The sequence below is a fragment of the Oncorhynchus nerka genome, unplaced genomic scaffold (assembly GCF_034236695.1).
Source record: "Oncorhynchus nerka isolate Pitt River unplaced genomic scaffold, Oner_Uvic_2.0 unplaced_scaffold_977, whole genome shotgun sequence".
Classification (NCBI taxonomy): Eukaryota; Metazoa; Chordata; class Actinopteri; order Salmoniformes; family Salmonidae; genus Oncorhynchus; species Oncorhynchus nerka.
The window spans coordinates 168,762-185,625 of NW_027040315.1; positions in this window are offsets into that span (position 1 = coordinate 168,762).

Sequence of the window (16,864 nt, forward strand, 5' to 3'; positions counted from 1 at the left end):
CCTCCCCCTCTAACCACTAGGCTACCTGCCTCCCCCTAACCACTAGGCTACCTGCCTCCCTCTAACCACTAGGCTACCTGCCTCCCCTCTAACCACTAGACTACCTGCCTCCCCTCTAACCACTAGGCTACCTGACTACCTGCCCCCCTCTAACCACTAGACTACCTGCCTCCCCTCTAACCACTAGACTACCTGCCTCCCCCTCCCACTCTACCTGCATCCCCCTCTAACCACTAGGCTACCTGCCTCCCCCCACTAGGTAACCTGCCTCCCTTTAAACCACTAGGCTACCTGCCTCCCCCTCTAACCACTAGGCTACCTGCCACCCCCTCTAACCACTAGGTTACCTGCCTCCCCCTCTAACCACTAGGCTACCTGCCTCCCTCTAACCACTAGGGCTACCTGCCTCCCCCTCTAACCACTAGACTACCTGCCTCCCCCTCTAACCACTAGACTACCTGCCTCCCCCTAACCACTAGGCTACCTGCCTCCCCCCCTAACCACTAGGCTACCTGCCCCCCCTCTAACCACTAGGCTACCTGCCTCCCCCTCTAACCACTAGGCTACCTGCCTCCCCTCTAACCACTAGACTACCTGCCCCCTCTAACCACTAGACTACCTGCCTCCCCCTCCTCTAACCACTAGGCTACCTTACCCCCTCTAACCACTAGACTACCTGCCTCCCTCTAACCACTAGGCTACCTGCCTCCCCCTCTAACCACTAGGCTACCTGCCTCCCCCCTCTAACCACTAGACTACCTACCCCCTCTAACCACTAGGCTACCTGCCTCCCTCTAACCACTAGGCTACCTGCCTCCCCTCTAACCACTAGGCTACCTGCCTCCCCTCTAACCACTAGGCTACCTGCCTCCCTCTAACCACTAGGCTACCTGCCCCCTAACCACTAGGCTACCTACCCCTCTAACCACTAGGCTACCTGCCTCCCCCTCTAACCACTAGGCTACCTGCCTCCCCTCTAACCACTGGGCTACCTGCCTCCCCCTCTAACCACTAGACTACCTGCCCCCTCTAACCACTAGGCTACCTTACCTCCCTCTAACCACTAGGCTACCTGCCTCCCCTCTAACCACTAGGCTACCTGCCTCCCCTCTAACCACTAGGTACCTGCCTCCCCCTCTAACCACTAGGCTACCTGCCTCCCCTCTAACCACTAGGCTACCTTACCCCCTCTAACCACTAGACTACCTGCCTCCCCCTCTAACCACTAGGCTACCTGCCTCCCCCCTAACCACTAGGCTACCTGCCTCCCCTCTAACCACTAGACTACCTGCCTCCCCTAACCACTAGACTACCTGCCTCCCCTCTAACCACTAGGCTACCTGCCCCCCCTAACCACTAGACTACCTGCCTCCCTCTAACCACTAGACTACCTGCCCCCTCTAACCACTAGGCTACCTGCCTCCCCCTCTAACCACTAGGCTACCTGCCTCCCCCCTCTAACCACTAGGCTACCTGCCTCCCTCTAACCACTAGGTACCTGCCTCCCCTCTAACCACTAGGCTACCTTACCCCCTCTAACCACTAGGCTACCTGCCCCCTCTAACCACTAGGTTACCTGCCTCCCCCTCTAACCACTAGGCTACCTGCCTCCCCTCTAACCACTAGGCTACCTGCCCCCCTCTAACCACTAGACTACCTGCCTCCCCCTCTAACCACTAGGCTACCTGCCTCCTCTAACCACTAGGCTACCTGCCTCCCCTCTAACCACTAGGCTACCTGCCTCCCCCTCTAACCACTAGGCTACCTGCCTCCCCCTCTAACCACTAGGCTACCTGCCTCCCCCTCTAACCACTAGACTACCTACCCCCTCTAACCACTAGACTACCTTACCCCCTCTAACCACTAGGCTACCTGCCTCCCCCCCCTCTAACCACTAGGCTACCTGCCACCCCCTCTAACCACTAGACTACCTGCCTCCCCTCTAACCACTAGGCTACCTGCCTCCCCTCTAACCACTAGGCTACCTGCCTCCCCCTCTAACCACTAGACTACCTTGCCCCCTCTAACCACTAGGCTACCTGCCCCCTCTAACCACTAGGCTACCTGCCTCCCCCTCTAACCACTAGGCTACCTGCCTCCCCCTCTAACCACTAGGCTACCTGCCTCCCCCTCTAACCACTAGGCTACCTACCTGGCTACCTCCCCTCTAACCACTAGGCTACCTGCCTCCTCTAACCACTAGGCTACCTGCCTCCCCTCTAACCACTAGGCTACCTGCCTCCCCTCTAACCACTAGACTACCTGCCAACCACTAGGCTACCTTACCCCCTCTAACCACTGGCTACCTGCCTCCCCCTCTAACCACTAGGCTACCTGCCTCCCCCTCTAACCACTAGGCTACCTGCCTCCCCCTCTAACCACTAGGGTAACCTGCCTCCCCTCTAACCACTAGGTAACCTGCCTCCCCCTTAACCACTAGGCTAACTTACCCCCTCTAACCACTAGGCTACCTGCCTCCCCCTCTAACCACTAGGCTACCTGCCCTCCCCCTCTAACCACTAGGCTACCTGCCTCCCCTCTAACCACTAGGCTACCTGCCTCCCCCTCTAACCACTAGGCTATCTGCCTCCCCTCTAACCACTAGGCTACCTGCCTCCCCCTAACCACTAGGCTACCTGCCTCCCCTCTAACCACTAGGCTACCTGCCCGCCCCTCTAACCACTAGGCTACCTGCCTCCCCCTCTAACCACTAGGCTACCTGCCTCCCTCTAACCACTATGCTAGGCTACCTGCCTCCCTCTAACCACTAGGCTACCTGCCTCCCCCTCTAACCACTAGGCTACCTGCCTCCCCCTCTAACCACTAGGCTACCTGCCTTCCTTCTAACCACTAGGCTACCTGCCTCCCCCTAACCACTAGGCTACCTGCCTCCCCCTCTAACCACTAGGCTACTACCCCCTCTAACCACTAGGCTACCTGCCCCCCCTCTAACCACTAGGCTACCTGCCTCCCCCCTCTAACCACTAGGCTACCTGCCTCCCCTCTAACCACTAGGCTACCTGCCTCCCCCTCTAACCACTAGGCTACCTGCCCCTCCCCTCTAACCACTAGGCTACCTGCCTCCCCTCTAACCACTAGGCTACCTGCCTCCCCTCTAACCACTATGCTACCTGCCTCCTCCTCTAACCACTAGGCTACCTGCCTCCCCCTCTAACCACTAGGCTACCTGCCTCCCCCCTCTAACCACTAGGCTACCTACCCCCCCCTCTAACCACTAGGCTACCTGCCTCCCTCTAACCACTAGGCTACCTGCCTCCCCTCTAACCACTAGGCTACCTGCCTCCCTCTAACCACTAGGCTACCTGCCCCCCTCTAACCACTAGACTACCTGCCTCCCAACCACTAGGCTACATGCCCCCTCTAACCACTAGGCTACCTGCCCCCCTCTAACCACTAGGCTACCTGCCCCCTCTAACCACTAGACAACCTGCCTCCCCTCTAACCACTAGACTACCTACCCCCCTCTAACCACTAGACTACCTACCCCCTCTAACCACTAGACTACCTGCCCCCCTCTAACCACTAGGCTACCTACCCCCTCTAACCACTAGACTACCTGCCCCCTCTAACCACTAGGCTACCTACCCCTCTAACCACTAGGCTACCTACCCCCTCTAACCACTAGGCTACCTACCCCCTCTAACCACTAGGCTACCTACCCCCTCTAACCACTGGACTACCTACCCCCCTCTGACCACTAGGCTACCTACCCCCTCTAACCACTAGACTACCTACCCCCCTCTAACCACTAGGCTACCTACCCCCTCTAACCACTAGGCTACCTACCCCCTCTAACCACTAGACTACCTACCCCCTCTAACCACTAGGCTACCTACCCCCTCTAACCACTAGGCTACCTACCTCCCCTCTAACCACTAGGCTACCTACCCCCCTCTAACCACTAGGCTACCTACCCCCTCTAACCACTAGGCTACCTACCCCCCTCTAACCACTAGGCTACCTACCCCCTCTAACCACTAGGCTACCTACCCCCCCTCTAACCACTAGGGCTACCTACCCCCCTCTAACCACTAGACTACCTACCTCCCCTCTAACCACTAGGCTACCTACCCCCCTCTAACCACTAGGCTACCTGCCCCTCTAACCACTAGACTACCTACCTCCCCTCTGACCACTAGGGTACCTGCCTCCCACTAGACTACCTAAACCACTAGGCTACCTACCCCCTCTAACCACTAGACTACCTGCCTCCCTCCCCTCTAACCACTAGACTACCTGCCTCCCCTCTAACCACTAGGCTACCTACCCCCCTCTAACCACTAGACTACCTGCCTCCCCCCCTCTAACCACTAGACTACCTGCCTCCCCTCTAACCACTAGGCTACCTGCCCCCCCTCCTCTAACCACTAGACTACCTGCCTCCCCCTCTAACCACTAGACTACCTGCCTCCCCCTCTAACCACTAGACTACCTGCCCCCCTCTAACCACTAGACTACCTGCCTCCCCCTCTAACCACTAGACTACCTGCCTCCCCCTCTAACCACTAGACTACCTGCCTCCCCTCTAACCACTAGGCTACCTGCCTCCCCCTCTAACCACTAGACTACCTGCCTCCCCCTCTAACCACTAGACTACCTGCCTCCCCTCTAACCACTAGGCTACCTACCCCCTCTAACCACTAGACTACCTGCCCCCCTCTAACCACTAGACTACCTACCCCCTCTAACCACTAGGCTACCTGCCCCCTCTAACCACTAGACTACCTACCCCCCTCTGACCACTAGACTACCTAGGCTACCTAGACTACCCCTCTAACCACTAGACTACCTGCCTCCCCCTCTAACCACTAGGCTACCTACCCCCTCTAACCACTAGGCTACCTACCTCCCACTCCCTGCCCCCCCCCTCTAACCACTAGGCTACCTGCCTCCCTCCCCTCTAACCACTAGGCTACCTACCCCCTCTAACCACTAGGCTACCTGCCTCCCCTCTAACCACTAGACTACCTTCCCCCCATCTAATCACTAGACTACCTGCCCCCTCTAACCACTAGGCTACCTACCCCCTCTAACCACTAGACTACCTGCCTCCCCCTCCCCTCTAACCACTAGGCTACCTGCCTCCCCTCCCCCCTCTAACCACTAGGCTACCTTACCCCCTCTAACCACTAGACTACCTGCCTCCCCTCTAACCACTAGGCTACCTGCCTCCCCCTCCCACTAGGCGAACCACTAGACTACCTGCCTCCTCCCCTCTAACCACTAGGCTACCTGCCTCCCCCTCTAACCACTAGGCTACCTGCCCCCCTCTAACCACTAGACTACCTGCCCCCCCTCTAACCACTAGACTACCTACCCCCTCTAACCACTAGACTACCTGCCTCCCCCTCTAACCTCTAACCACTAGACTACCTGCCCCCCTCTAACCACTAGGCTACCTGCCTCCCCTCTAACCACTAGGCTACCTGCCTCTCCCTCTAACCACTAGGCTACCTGCCTCCCCCTCTAACCACTAGACTACCTACCTCCTCTAACCACTAGACTACCTACCCCCCTCTAACCACTAGGCTACCTACCCCCTCTAACCACTAGGCTACCTGCCTCCCCCTCTAACCACTAGGCTACCTGCCTCCCCTCTAACCACTAGGCTACCTGCCTCCCCTCTAACCACTAGGCTACCTGCCTCCCCTCTAACCACTAGGCTACCTACCCCCTCTAACCACTAGGCTACCTACCCCCTCTAACCACTAGGCTACCTTACCTCCCTCTAACCACTAGGCTACCTGCCTCCCCTCTAACCACTAGGCTACCTGCCTCCCCCTCTAACCACTAGACTACCTACCCCCTCTAACCACTAGGCTACCTGCCTCCCCCTCTAACCACTAGGCTACCTGCATCCCCTCTCTAACCACTAGGCTACCTGCCTCCCCTCTAACCACTAGGTAACCTGCCTCCCCTTTAACCACTAGGCTACCTACCCCCTCTAACCACTAGGCTACCTGCCACCCCTCTAACCACTAGGTTACCTGCCCTCCCCCTCTAACCACTAGGCTACCTGCCTCCCCCCTCTAACCACTAGGCTACCTGCCTCCCCTCTAACCACTAGACTATCTGCCTCCCCTCTAACCACTAGACTACCTGCCTCCCCTCTAACCACTAGGCTACCTGCCTCCCCCTCTAACCACTAGGCTACCTGCCTCCCCCTCTAACCACTAGGTTACCTGCCCTCCCCCCTCTAACCACTAGGCTACCTGCCTCCCCTCTAACCACTAGGCTACCTGCCTCCCCCTCTAACCACTAGACTATCTGCCTCCCCCTAACCACTAGGCTACCTGCCTCCCCCTCTAACCACTAGGCTACCTGCCTCGCCCCTCTATCCACTAGGCTACCTGCCTCCCCCTCTAACCACTAGGCTACCTGCTTCCCCCTAACCACTAGGCTACCTGCCTCCCCTCTAACCACTAGACTACCTGCCTCCCCTCTAACCACTAGGCTACCTGCCACCCCCTCTAACCACTATGCTACCTGCCTCCCCTTAACCAGTAGGCTACCTGCCTCCCCTCTAACCACTAGACTACCTGCCTCCCCTCTAACCACTAGACTATCTGCCTCCCCTCTAACCACTAGACTACCTGCCTCCCCTAACCACTAGGCTACCTGCCTCCCCCTCTAACCACTAGGCTACCTGCCTCGCCCCTCTATCCACTAGGCTACCTGCCTCCCCCTCTAACCACTAGGCTACCTTACCCCCTCTAACCACTAGACTACCTGCCTCCCCCTAACCACTAGGCTACCTGCCTCCCCCTCTAACCACTAGGCTACCTGCCTCGCCCTCTATCCACTAGCCTACCTGCCTCCCCTCTCTAACCACTAGGCTACCTGCCTTCCCCTTCTAACCACTAGGCTACCTGCCTCCCCCTCTATCCACTAGGCTACCTGCCTTCCCCTTCTAACCACTAGGCTACCCTACCCCCTCTAACCACTAGGCTACCTGCCTCCCCTCTAACCACTAGGCTACCTTACCCCCTCTAACCACTAGGCTACCTGCCTCCCCTCTAACCACTAGGCTACCTGCCTCCCCCCTCTAACCACTAGACTACCTACCCCCTCTAACCACTAGGCTACCTTACCCCCTCTAACCACTAGGCTACCTGCCTCCCCTCTAACCACTAGGCTACCTGCATCCCCCTCTAACCACTAGGCTACCTGCCTCCCCTCTAACCACTAGGTAACCTGCCTCCCCTTTAACCACTAGGCTATCTTACCCCCTCTAACCACTAGGCTACCTGCCACCCCCTCTAACCACTAGGTTACCTGCCCTCCCCTCTAACCACTAGGCTACCTGCCTCCCCCTCTAACCACTAGGCTACCTGCCTCCCCTCTAACCACTAGACTATCTGCCTCCCCCTCTAACCACTAGACTACCTGCCTACCCCCAACCACTAGGCTACCTGCCTCCCTCTCTAACCACTAGGCTACCTGCCTCGCCCCTCTATCCACTAGGCTACCTGCCTCTAACCACTAGGCTCTAACCACTAGGCTACCTGCCTCCCCTCTAACCACTAGACTACCTGCCTCCCCTCTAACCACTAGGCTACCTGCCACCCCCTCTAACCACTATGCTACCTGCCTCCCCTTTAACCAGTAGGCTACCTGCCTCCCCTCTAACCACTAGACTACCTGCCTCCCCTCTAACCACTAGACTATCTGCCTCCCCTCTAACCACTAGACTACCTGCCTCCCCTAACCACTAGGCTACCTGCCTACCCCTCTAACCACTAGGCTACCTGCCTCGCCCTCTATCCACTAGGCTACCTGCCTCCCCCTCTAACCACTAGGCTACCTTACCCCCTCTAACCACTAGACTACCTGCCTCCCCTAACCACTAGGCTACCTGCATCCCCCTCTAACCACTAGGCTACCTGCCTCCCCTCTAACCACTAGGTAACCTGCCTCCCCTTTAACCACTAGGCTATCTTACCCCCTCTAACCACTAGGCTACCTGCCACCCCCTCTAACCACTAGGTTACCTGCCCTCCCCTCTAACCACTAGGCTACCTGCCTCCCCCTCTAACCACTAGGCTACCTGCCTCCCCCCTCTAACCACTAGACTATCTGCCTCCCCTCTAACCACTAGACTACCTGCCTACCCCTAACCACTAGGCTACCTGCCTCCCTCTCTAACCACTAGGCTACCTGCCTCGCCCCTCTATCCACTAGGCTACCTGCCTCCCCTCTAACCACTAGGCTACCTGCCTCCCCTCTAACCACTAGGCTACCTGCCTCCCCTCTAACCACTAGACTACCTGCCTCCCCTCTAACCACTAGGCTACCTGCCACCCCCTCTAACCACTATGCTACCTGCCTCCCCTTTAACCAGTAGGCTACCTGCCTCCCCCTCTAACCACTAGACTTCCTGCCTCCCCCTCTAACCACTAGACTATCTGCCTCCCCCTCTAACCACTAGACTACCTGCCTCCCCCTAACCACTAGGCTACCTGCCTACCCTCTAACCACTAGGCTACCTGCCTCGCCCCTCTATCCACTAGGCTACCTGCCTCCCCCTCTAACCACTAGGCTACCTTACCCCCTCTAACCACTAGACTACCTGCCTCCCCCTAACCACTAGGCTACCTGCCTCCCCTCTAACCACTAGGCTACCTGCCTCGCCCTCTATCCACTAGGCTACCTGCCTCCCCCTCTAACCACTAGGCTACCTGCCTTCCCCTTCTAACCACTAGGCTACCTGCCTCCCCCTCTATCCACTAGGCTACCTGCCTTCCCCTCTAACCACTAGGCTACCTACCCCCTCTAACCACTAGGCTACCTGCCTCCCCCTCTAACCACTAGGCTACCTACCCCCTCTAACCACTAGGCTACCTGCCTCGCCCTCTAACCACTAGGCTACCTGCCTCACCCCCTCTAACCACTAGACTACCTGCCTCCCCTCTGACCACTAGGCTATCTACCCCTCTCTAACCACTAGGCTACCTACCCCCTCTAACCACTAGGCTACCTACCCCCTCTAACCACTAGGCTACCTACCCCCTCTAACCACTAGACTACCTACCCCCTCTAACCACTAGACTACCTACCCCCTCTAACCACTAGACTACCTACCCCCCTCTAACCACTAGGCTACCTGCCTCCCCCTCTAACCACTAGACTACCTGCCTCCCCCTCTGACCACTAGGCTACCTACCCCCTCTAACCACTAGGCTACCTCCTCCCCCTCTAACCACTAGACTACCTGCCTCCCCCCTCTAACCACTAGACTACCTGCCTCCCCCTCTAACCACTAGGCTACCTACCCCCTCTAAACACTAGACTACCTACCCCCCTCTAACCACTAGGCTACCTGCCTCCCCCTTCTAACCACTAGACTACCTGCCTCCCCTCTGACCACTAGGCTACCTACCCCCCTCTAACCACTAGGCTACCTACCCCCTCTAACAACTAGGCTACCTACCCCCTCTAACCACTAGGCTACCTACCCCCCTCTAACCACTAGGCTACCTACCTCCCCTCTAACCACTAGGCTACCTACCCCCTCTAACCACTAGACTACCTACCTCCCCTCTGACCACTAGGCTACCTACCCCCTCTAACCACTAGGCTACCTACCCCTCTAACCACTAGACTACCTTCCTCCCCTCTGACCACTAGGCTACCTACCCCCTCTAACCACTAGACTACCTACCCTCCTCTAACCACTAGACTACCTACCCCCTCTAACCACTAGACTACCTGCCTCCCCTCCCCCTCTAACCACTAGGCTACCTACCCCCTCTAACCACTAGACTACCTTCCTCCCCTCTGACCACTAGGCTACCTACCCCCTCTAACCACTAGACTACCTACCCTCCTCTAACCACTAGACTACCTACCCCCTCTAACCACTAGACTACCTGCCTCCCCTCCCCCTCTAACCACTAGACTACCTGCCTCCCCTCTAACCACTAGGCTACCTGCCTCCCCCTCTAACCACTAGGCTACCTACCCCCTCTAACCACTAGGCTACCTGCCTCCCCCTCTAACCACTAGGCTCTCTTACCCCATCTAATCACTAGACTACCTACCCCCCCTCTAACCACTAGGCTACCTTACCCCCTAACCACTAGACTACCTGCCTTCCCTCCCCCTCGAACCACTAGACTACCTGCCTCCCCTCCCCCCTCTAACCACTAGGCTACCTTACCTCCCTCTAACCACTAGACTACCTGCCTCCCCCTCTAACCACTAGGCTACCTGCCTCCCCCTCTAACCACTAGGCTACCTGCCTCCCCCCTCTAACCACTAGACTACCTGCCTCCCCCTCTAACCACTAGACTACCTGCCTCCCCTCTAACCACTAGGCTACCTACCCCCTCTAACCACTAGACTACCTACCCCCTCTAACCACTAGACTACCTACCCCCTCTAACCACTAGACTACCTGCCTCCCCTCCCCCTCTAACCACTAGGCTACCTTACCCCCTCTAACCACTAGACTACCTGCCTCCCCCTCTAACCACTAGGCTACCTGCCTCTCCCCTCTAACCACTAGGCTACCTGCCTCCCCTCTAACCACTAGACCACCTACCCCCTCTAACCACTAGACTACCTACCCCCTCTAACCACTAGGCTACCTACCCCCTCTAACCACTAGGCTACCTGCCTCCCCTCTAACCACTAGGCTACCTGCCTCCCCTCTAACCACTAGGCTACCTTTCTCCCCCTCTAACCACTAGGCTACCTGCCTCCCCCTCTAACCACTAGGCTAACTTACCCCCTCTAACCACTAGGCTACCTGCCTCCCCTCTAACCACTAGGCTACCTGCCTCCCCTCTAACCACTAGACTACCTACCCCCTCTAACCACTAGGCTACCTTACCCCCTCTAACCACTAGGCTACCTGCCACCCCCTCTAACCACTAGGTTACCTGCCCTCCCCCTCTAACCACTAGGCTACCTACCTCCCCCTCTAACCACTAGGCTACCTACCCCCTCTAACCACTAGACTACCTACCTCCCCCTCTGACCACTAGGCTACCTACCCCCTCTAACCACTAGGCTACCTACCCCCTCTAACCACTAGACTACCTTCCTCCCCTCTGACCACTAGGCTACCTACCCCCTCTAACCACTAGACTACCTACCCCCCCTAACCACTAGACTACCTGCCTCCCCTCCCCCTCTAACCACTAGACTACCTGCCTCCCCTCTAACCACTAGGCTACCTGCCTCCCCCTCTAACCACTAGGCTACCTACCCCCTCTAACCACTAGGCTACCTGCCTCCCCCTCTAACCACTAGGCTCTCTTACCCCCCATCTAATCACTAGACTACCTACCCCCCTCTAACCACTAGGCTACCTTACCCCCTCTAACCACTAGACTACCTGCCTTCCTCCCCTCGAACCACTAGACTACCTGCCTCCCCCTCCCCCTCTAACCACTAGGCTACCTTACCCCCTCTAACCACTAGACTACCTGCCTCCCCCCTCTAACCACTAGGCTACCTGCCTCCCCCTCTAACCACTAGGCTACCTGCCTCCCCCTCTAACCACTAGACTACCTGCCTCCCCTCTAACCACTAGACTACCTGCCTCCCCTCTAACCACTAGGCTACCTACCCCCTCTAACCACTAGACTACCTACCCCCTCTAACCACTAGACTACCTACCCCCCTCTAACCACTAGACTACCTGCCTCCCCCCCCCTCTAACCACTAGGCTACCTTACCCCCCTCTAACCACTAGACTACCTGCCTCCCCCCTCTAACCACTAGGCTACCTGCCTCTCCCTCTAACCACTAGGCTACCTGCCTCCCCCTCTAACCACTAGACCACCTACCCCCTCTAACCACTAGACTACCTACCCCCTCTAACCACTAGGCTACCTACCCCCTCTAACCACTAGGCTACCTGCCTCCCCTCTAACCACTAGGCTACCTGCCTCCCCTCTAACCACTAGGCTACCTTTCTCCCCTCTAACCACTAGGCTACCTGCCTCCCCTCTAACCACTAGGCTAACTTACCCCCTCTAACCACTAGGCTACCTGCCTCCCCCCTCTAACCACTAGGCTACCTGCCTCCCCCCTCTAACCACTAGACTACCTACCCCCTCTAACCACTAGGCTACCTTACCCCCCCTCTAACCACTAGGCTACCTGCCACCCCCTCTAACCACTAGGTTACCTGCCCTCCCCCTCTAACCACTAGGTTACCTGCCCTCCCCCTCTAACCACTAGGCTACCTGCCTCCCCTCTAACCACTAGGCTACCTGCCTCCCCCCTCTAACCACTAGACTATCTGCCTCCCCCTCTAACCACTAGACTACCTGCCTACCCCCTAACCACTAGGCTACCTGCCTCCCCTCTCTAACCACTAGGCTACCTGCCTCGCCCCTCTATCCACTAGGCTACCTGCCTCCCCCCTCTAACCACTAGGATACCTGCCTCCCCCTCTAAACACTAGGCTACCTGCCTCCCCTCTAACCACTAGACTACCTGCCTCCCCTCTAACCACTAGGCTACCTGCCACCCCCTCTAACCACTATGCTACCTGCCTCCCCCTTTAACCAGTAGGCTACCTGCCTCCCCTCTAACCACTAGACTACCTGACTCCCCCTCTAACCACTAGACTATCTGCCTCCCCCTCTAACCACTAGACTATCTGCCTCCCCCTCTAACCACTAGACTACCTGCCTCCCCTAAACACTAGGCTACCTGCCTCCCCTCTAACCACTAGGCTACCTGCCTCCCCCTCTAACCACTAGGCTACCTTACCCCCTCTAACCACTAGACTACCTGCCTCCCCCAACCACTAGGCTACCTGCCTCCCCTCTAACCACTAGGCTACCTGCCACGCCCTCTATCCACTAGGCTACCTGCCTCCCCTCTAACCACTAGGCTACCTGCCTTCCCCTTCTAACCACTAGGCTACCTGCCTCCCCTCTATCCACTAGGCTACCTGCCTTCCCTTCTAACCACTAGGCTACCCTACCCCCTCTAACCACTAGGCTACCTGCCTCCCCTCTAACCACTAGGCTACCTACCCCCTCTAACCACTAGGCTAGCTGCCTCCCCTCTAACCACTAGGCTACCTTACCCCCTCTAACCACTAGGCTACCTGCCTCCCCTCTAACCACTAGGCTACCTGCATCCCCTCTAACCACTAGGCTACCTGCCTCCCCTCTAACCACTAGGTAACCTGCCTCCCCCTTTAACCACTAGGCTACCTTACCCCCTCTAACCACTAGGCTACCTGCCACCCCCTCTAACCACTAGGTTACCTGCCCTCCCCCTCTAACCACTAGGCTACCTGCCTCCCCCTCTAACCACTAGGCTACCTGCCTCCCCCTCTAACCACTAGACTATCTGCCTCCCCCTCTAACCACTAGACTACCTGCCTACCCCCTAACCACTAGGCTACCTGCCTCCCCCCTCTAACCACTAGACTATCTGCCTCCCCCTCTAACCACTAGACTACCTGCCTACCCCCTAACCACTAGGCTACCTGCCTCCCCCCTCTAACCACTAGGCTACCTGCCTCGCCCCTCTATACACTAGGCTACCTGCCTCCCCTCTAACCACTAGGCTACCTGCCTCCCCTCTAACCACTAGGCTACCTGCCTCCCCCTCTAACCACTAGACTACCTGCCTCCCCTCTAACCACTAGGCTACCTGCCACCCCAATCTAACCACTATGCTACCTGCCTCCCCCTTTAACCAGTAGGCTACCTGCCTCCCCCTCTAACCACTAGACTACCTGCCTCCCCCTCTAACCACTAGACTATCTGCCTCCCCTCTAACCACTAGACTACCTGCCTCCCCCCTAACCACTAGGCTACCTGCCTCCCCCTCTAACCACTAGGCTACCTGCCCGCCCCTCTATCCACTAGGCTACCTGCCTCCCCCTCTAACCACTAGGCTACCTTACCCCCTCTAACCACTAGACTACCTTCCTCCCCCTAACCACTAGGCTACCTGCCTCCCCCTCTAACCACTAGACTACCTGCCTCCCCTCTAACCACTAGGCTACCTGCCACTAGTCTACCTGCCTCCCGCTCTAACCACTAGGCTACCTGCCTCGCCCCTCTAACCACTAGGCTACCTGCCTCACCCCTCTAACCACTAGGCTACCTACCCCCTCCCCCTCTAACCACTAGGCTACCTGCCTCGCCCCTCTCTAACCACTAGGCTACCTGCCTCCCCTCTAACCACTATGCTACCTACCCCCTCCCTCTAACCACTAGGCTACCTGCCTCGCCCCTCTAACCACTAGGCTACCTGCCTCCCCCCTCTAACCACTAGGCTACCTACCCCCTACCCCCTCTCACCACTAGGCTACCTACCTCCCCCTCTAACCACTAGGCTACCTGCCTCCCCCTCTAACCACTAGGCTACCTGCCTCCCCCTCTAACCACTAGGCTACCTGCCTCCCCCCTCTAACCACTAGACTACCTGCCTCCCCCTCTAAACACTAGTCTACATGCCTCCCCTCTAACCACTAGGCTACCTGCCTCCCCCTCTAACCACTAGGCTACCTGCCTCCCCCCTCTAACCACTAGACAACCTGCCTCCCCCCTCTAACCACTAGACTACCTGCCTCCCCTCTAACCACTAGACTACCTGCCTCCCCCTCTAACCACTAGACTACCTGCCTCCCCTCTAACCACTAGGCTACCTACCCCCTCTAACCACTAGGCTACCTACCCCCTCTAACCACTAGGCTACCTACCCCCTCTGACCACTAGGCTACCTACCCCCTCTAACCACTAGACTACCTGCCTCCCCTCTGACCACTAGGCTATCTACCCCCTCTAACCACTAGGCTACCTACCCCCTCTAACCACTAGGCTACCTACCCCCCTCTAACCACTAGACTACCTACCCCCTCTAACCACTAGACTACCTACCCCCTCTAACCACTACACTACCTACCCCCTCTAACCACTAGGCTACCTACCCCCTCTAACCACTAGGCTACCTACCTCCCCCTCTAACCACTAGGCTACCTACCCCCTCTAACCACTAGACTACCTACCTCCCCTCTGACCACTAGGCTACCTACCCCCTCTAACCACTAGGCTACCTACCCCCTCTAACCACTAGACTACCTACCTCCCCCTCTGACCACTAGGCTACCTACCCCCTCTAACCACTAGACTACCTACCCCCCTCTAACCACTAGACTACCTACCCCCTCTAACCACTAGACTACCTGCCTCCCCTCCCCCTCTAACCACTAGACTACCTGCCTCCCCCCCTCTAACCACTAGGCTACCTACCCCCTCTAACCACTAGACTACCTGCCTCCCCTCCCCCTCTAACCACTAGGCTACCTGCCTCCCCCTCTAACCATTAGGCTACCTACCCCCTCTAACCACTAGGCTACCTGCCTCCCCCTCTAACCACTAGACTACCTGCCTCCCCCTCTAACCACTAGGCTACCTGCCACCCCCTCTAACCACTAGACTACCTGCCTCCCCCTCCCCCTCTAACCACTAGACTACCTGCCTCCCCTCTAACCACTAGGCTACCTGCCTCCCCCTCTAACCACTAGGCTACCTGCCTCCCCTCTAACCACTAGGCTACCTGCCTCCCCCTCTAACCACTAGGCTACCTGCCCCCATCTAACCACTAGGCTACCTGCCTCCCCCTCTAACCACTAGACTACCTGCCTCCCCTCTAACCACTAGGCTACCTGCCTCCCCTCTAACCACTAGACTACCTGCCTCCCCTCTAACCACTAGGCTACCTGCCCCCTCTAACCACTAGGCTACCTGCCCCCTCTAACCACTAGGCTACCTACCCCCTCTAACCACTAGACTACCTACCCCCTCTAACCACTAGACTACCTACCCCCTCTAACCACTAGACTACCTGCCTCCCCCTCTAACCACTAGGCTACCTGCCCCCTCTAACCACTAGACTACCTGCCTCCCCCTCTAACCAATAGACTACCTACCCCCTCTAACCACTAGGCTACCTACCCCCTCTAACCACTAGACTACCTACCTACCCCCTCTAACCACTAGGCTACCTGCCTCCCCCTCTAACCACTAGACTACCTGCCCCCTCTAACCACTAGACTACCTTACCCCCTCTAACCACTAGACTACCTGCCCCCCTTTAACCACTAGACTACCTGCCTCCCCTCTAACCACTAGGCTACCCCCCTCTAACCACTAGGCTACCTTACCTCCCCCTCTAACCACTAGACTACCTGCCCCCCTTTAACCACTAGACTACCTGCCTCCCCTCTAACCACTAGACTACCTGCCTCCCCCTCTATCCACTAGACTACCTGCCCCCCCCTTTAACCACTAGACTACCTGCCTCCCCTCTAACCACTAGACTACCTGCCCCCCCTCTAACCACTAGACTACCCCCTCCCCTCTAACCACTAGACTACCCCCCTCTAACCACTAGACTACCCCCCCCTCTAACCACTAGACTACCCCCTCCCCCTCTAACCACTAGACTACCCGCCCCCCTCTAACCACTAGACTACCCCCCTCTAACCACTAGACTACCTGCCTCCCCCTCTAACCAATAGGCTACCTGCCCCCCCTCTAACCACTAGACTACCTGCCTCCCCCTCTAACCACTAGGCTACCCCCCTCTAACCACTAGGCTACCTTACCCCCCCTCTAACCACTAGACTACCTGCCCCCCCTTTAACCACTAGACTACCTGCCCCCCTTTAACCACTAGACTACCTGCCTCCCCCCTCTAACCACTAGACTACCTGCCTCCCCCTCTAACCACTAGACTACCTGCCTCCCCCTCTATCCACTAGACTACCTGCCTCCCCCTCTATCCACTAGACTACCTGCCTCCCCCTCTAACCACTAGACTACCTGCCCCCCCCCTTTAACCACTAGACTACCTGCCT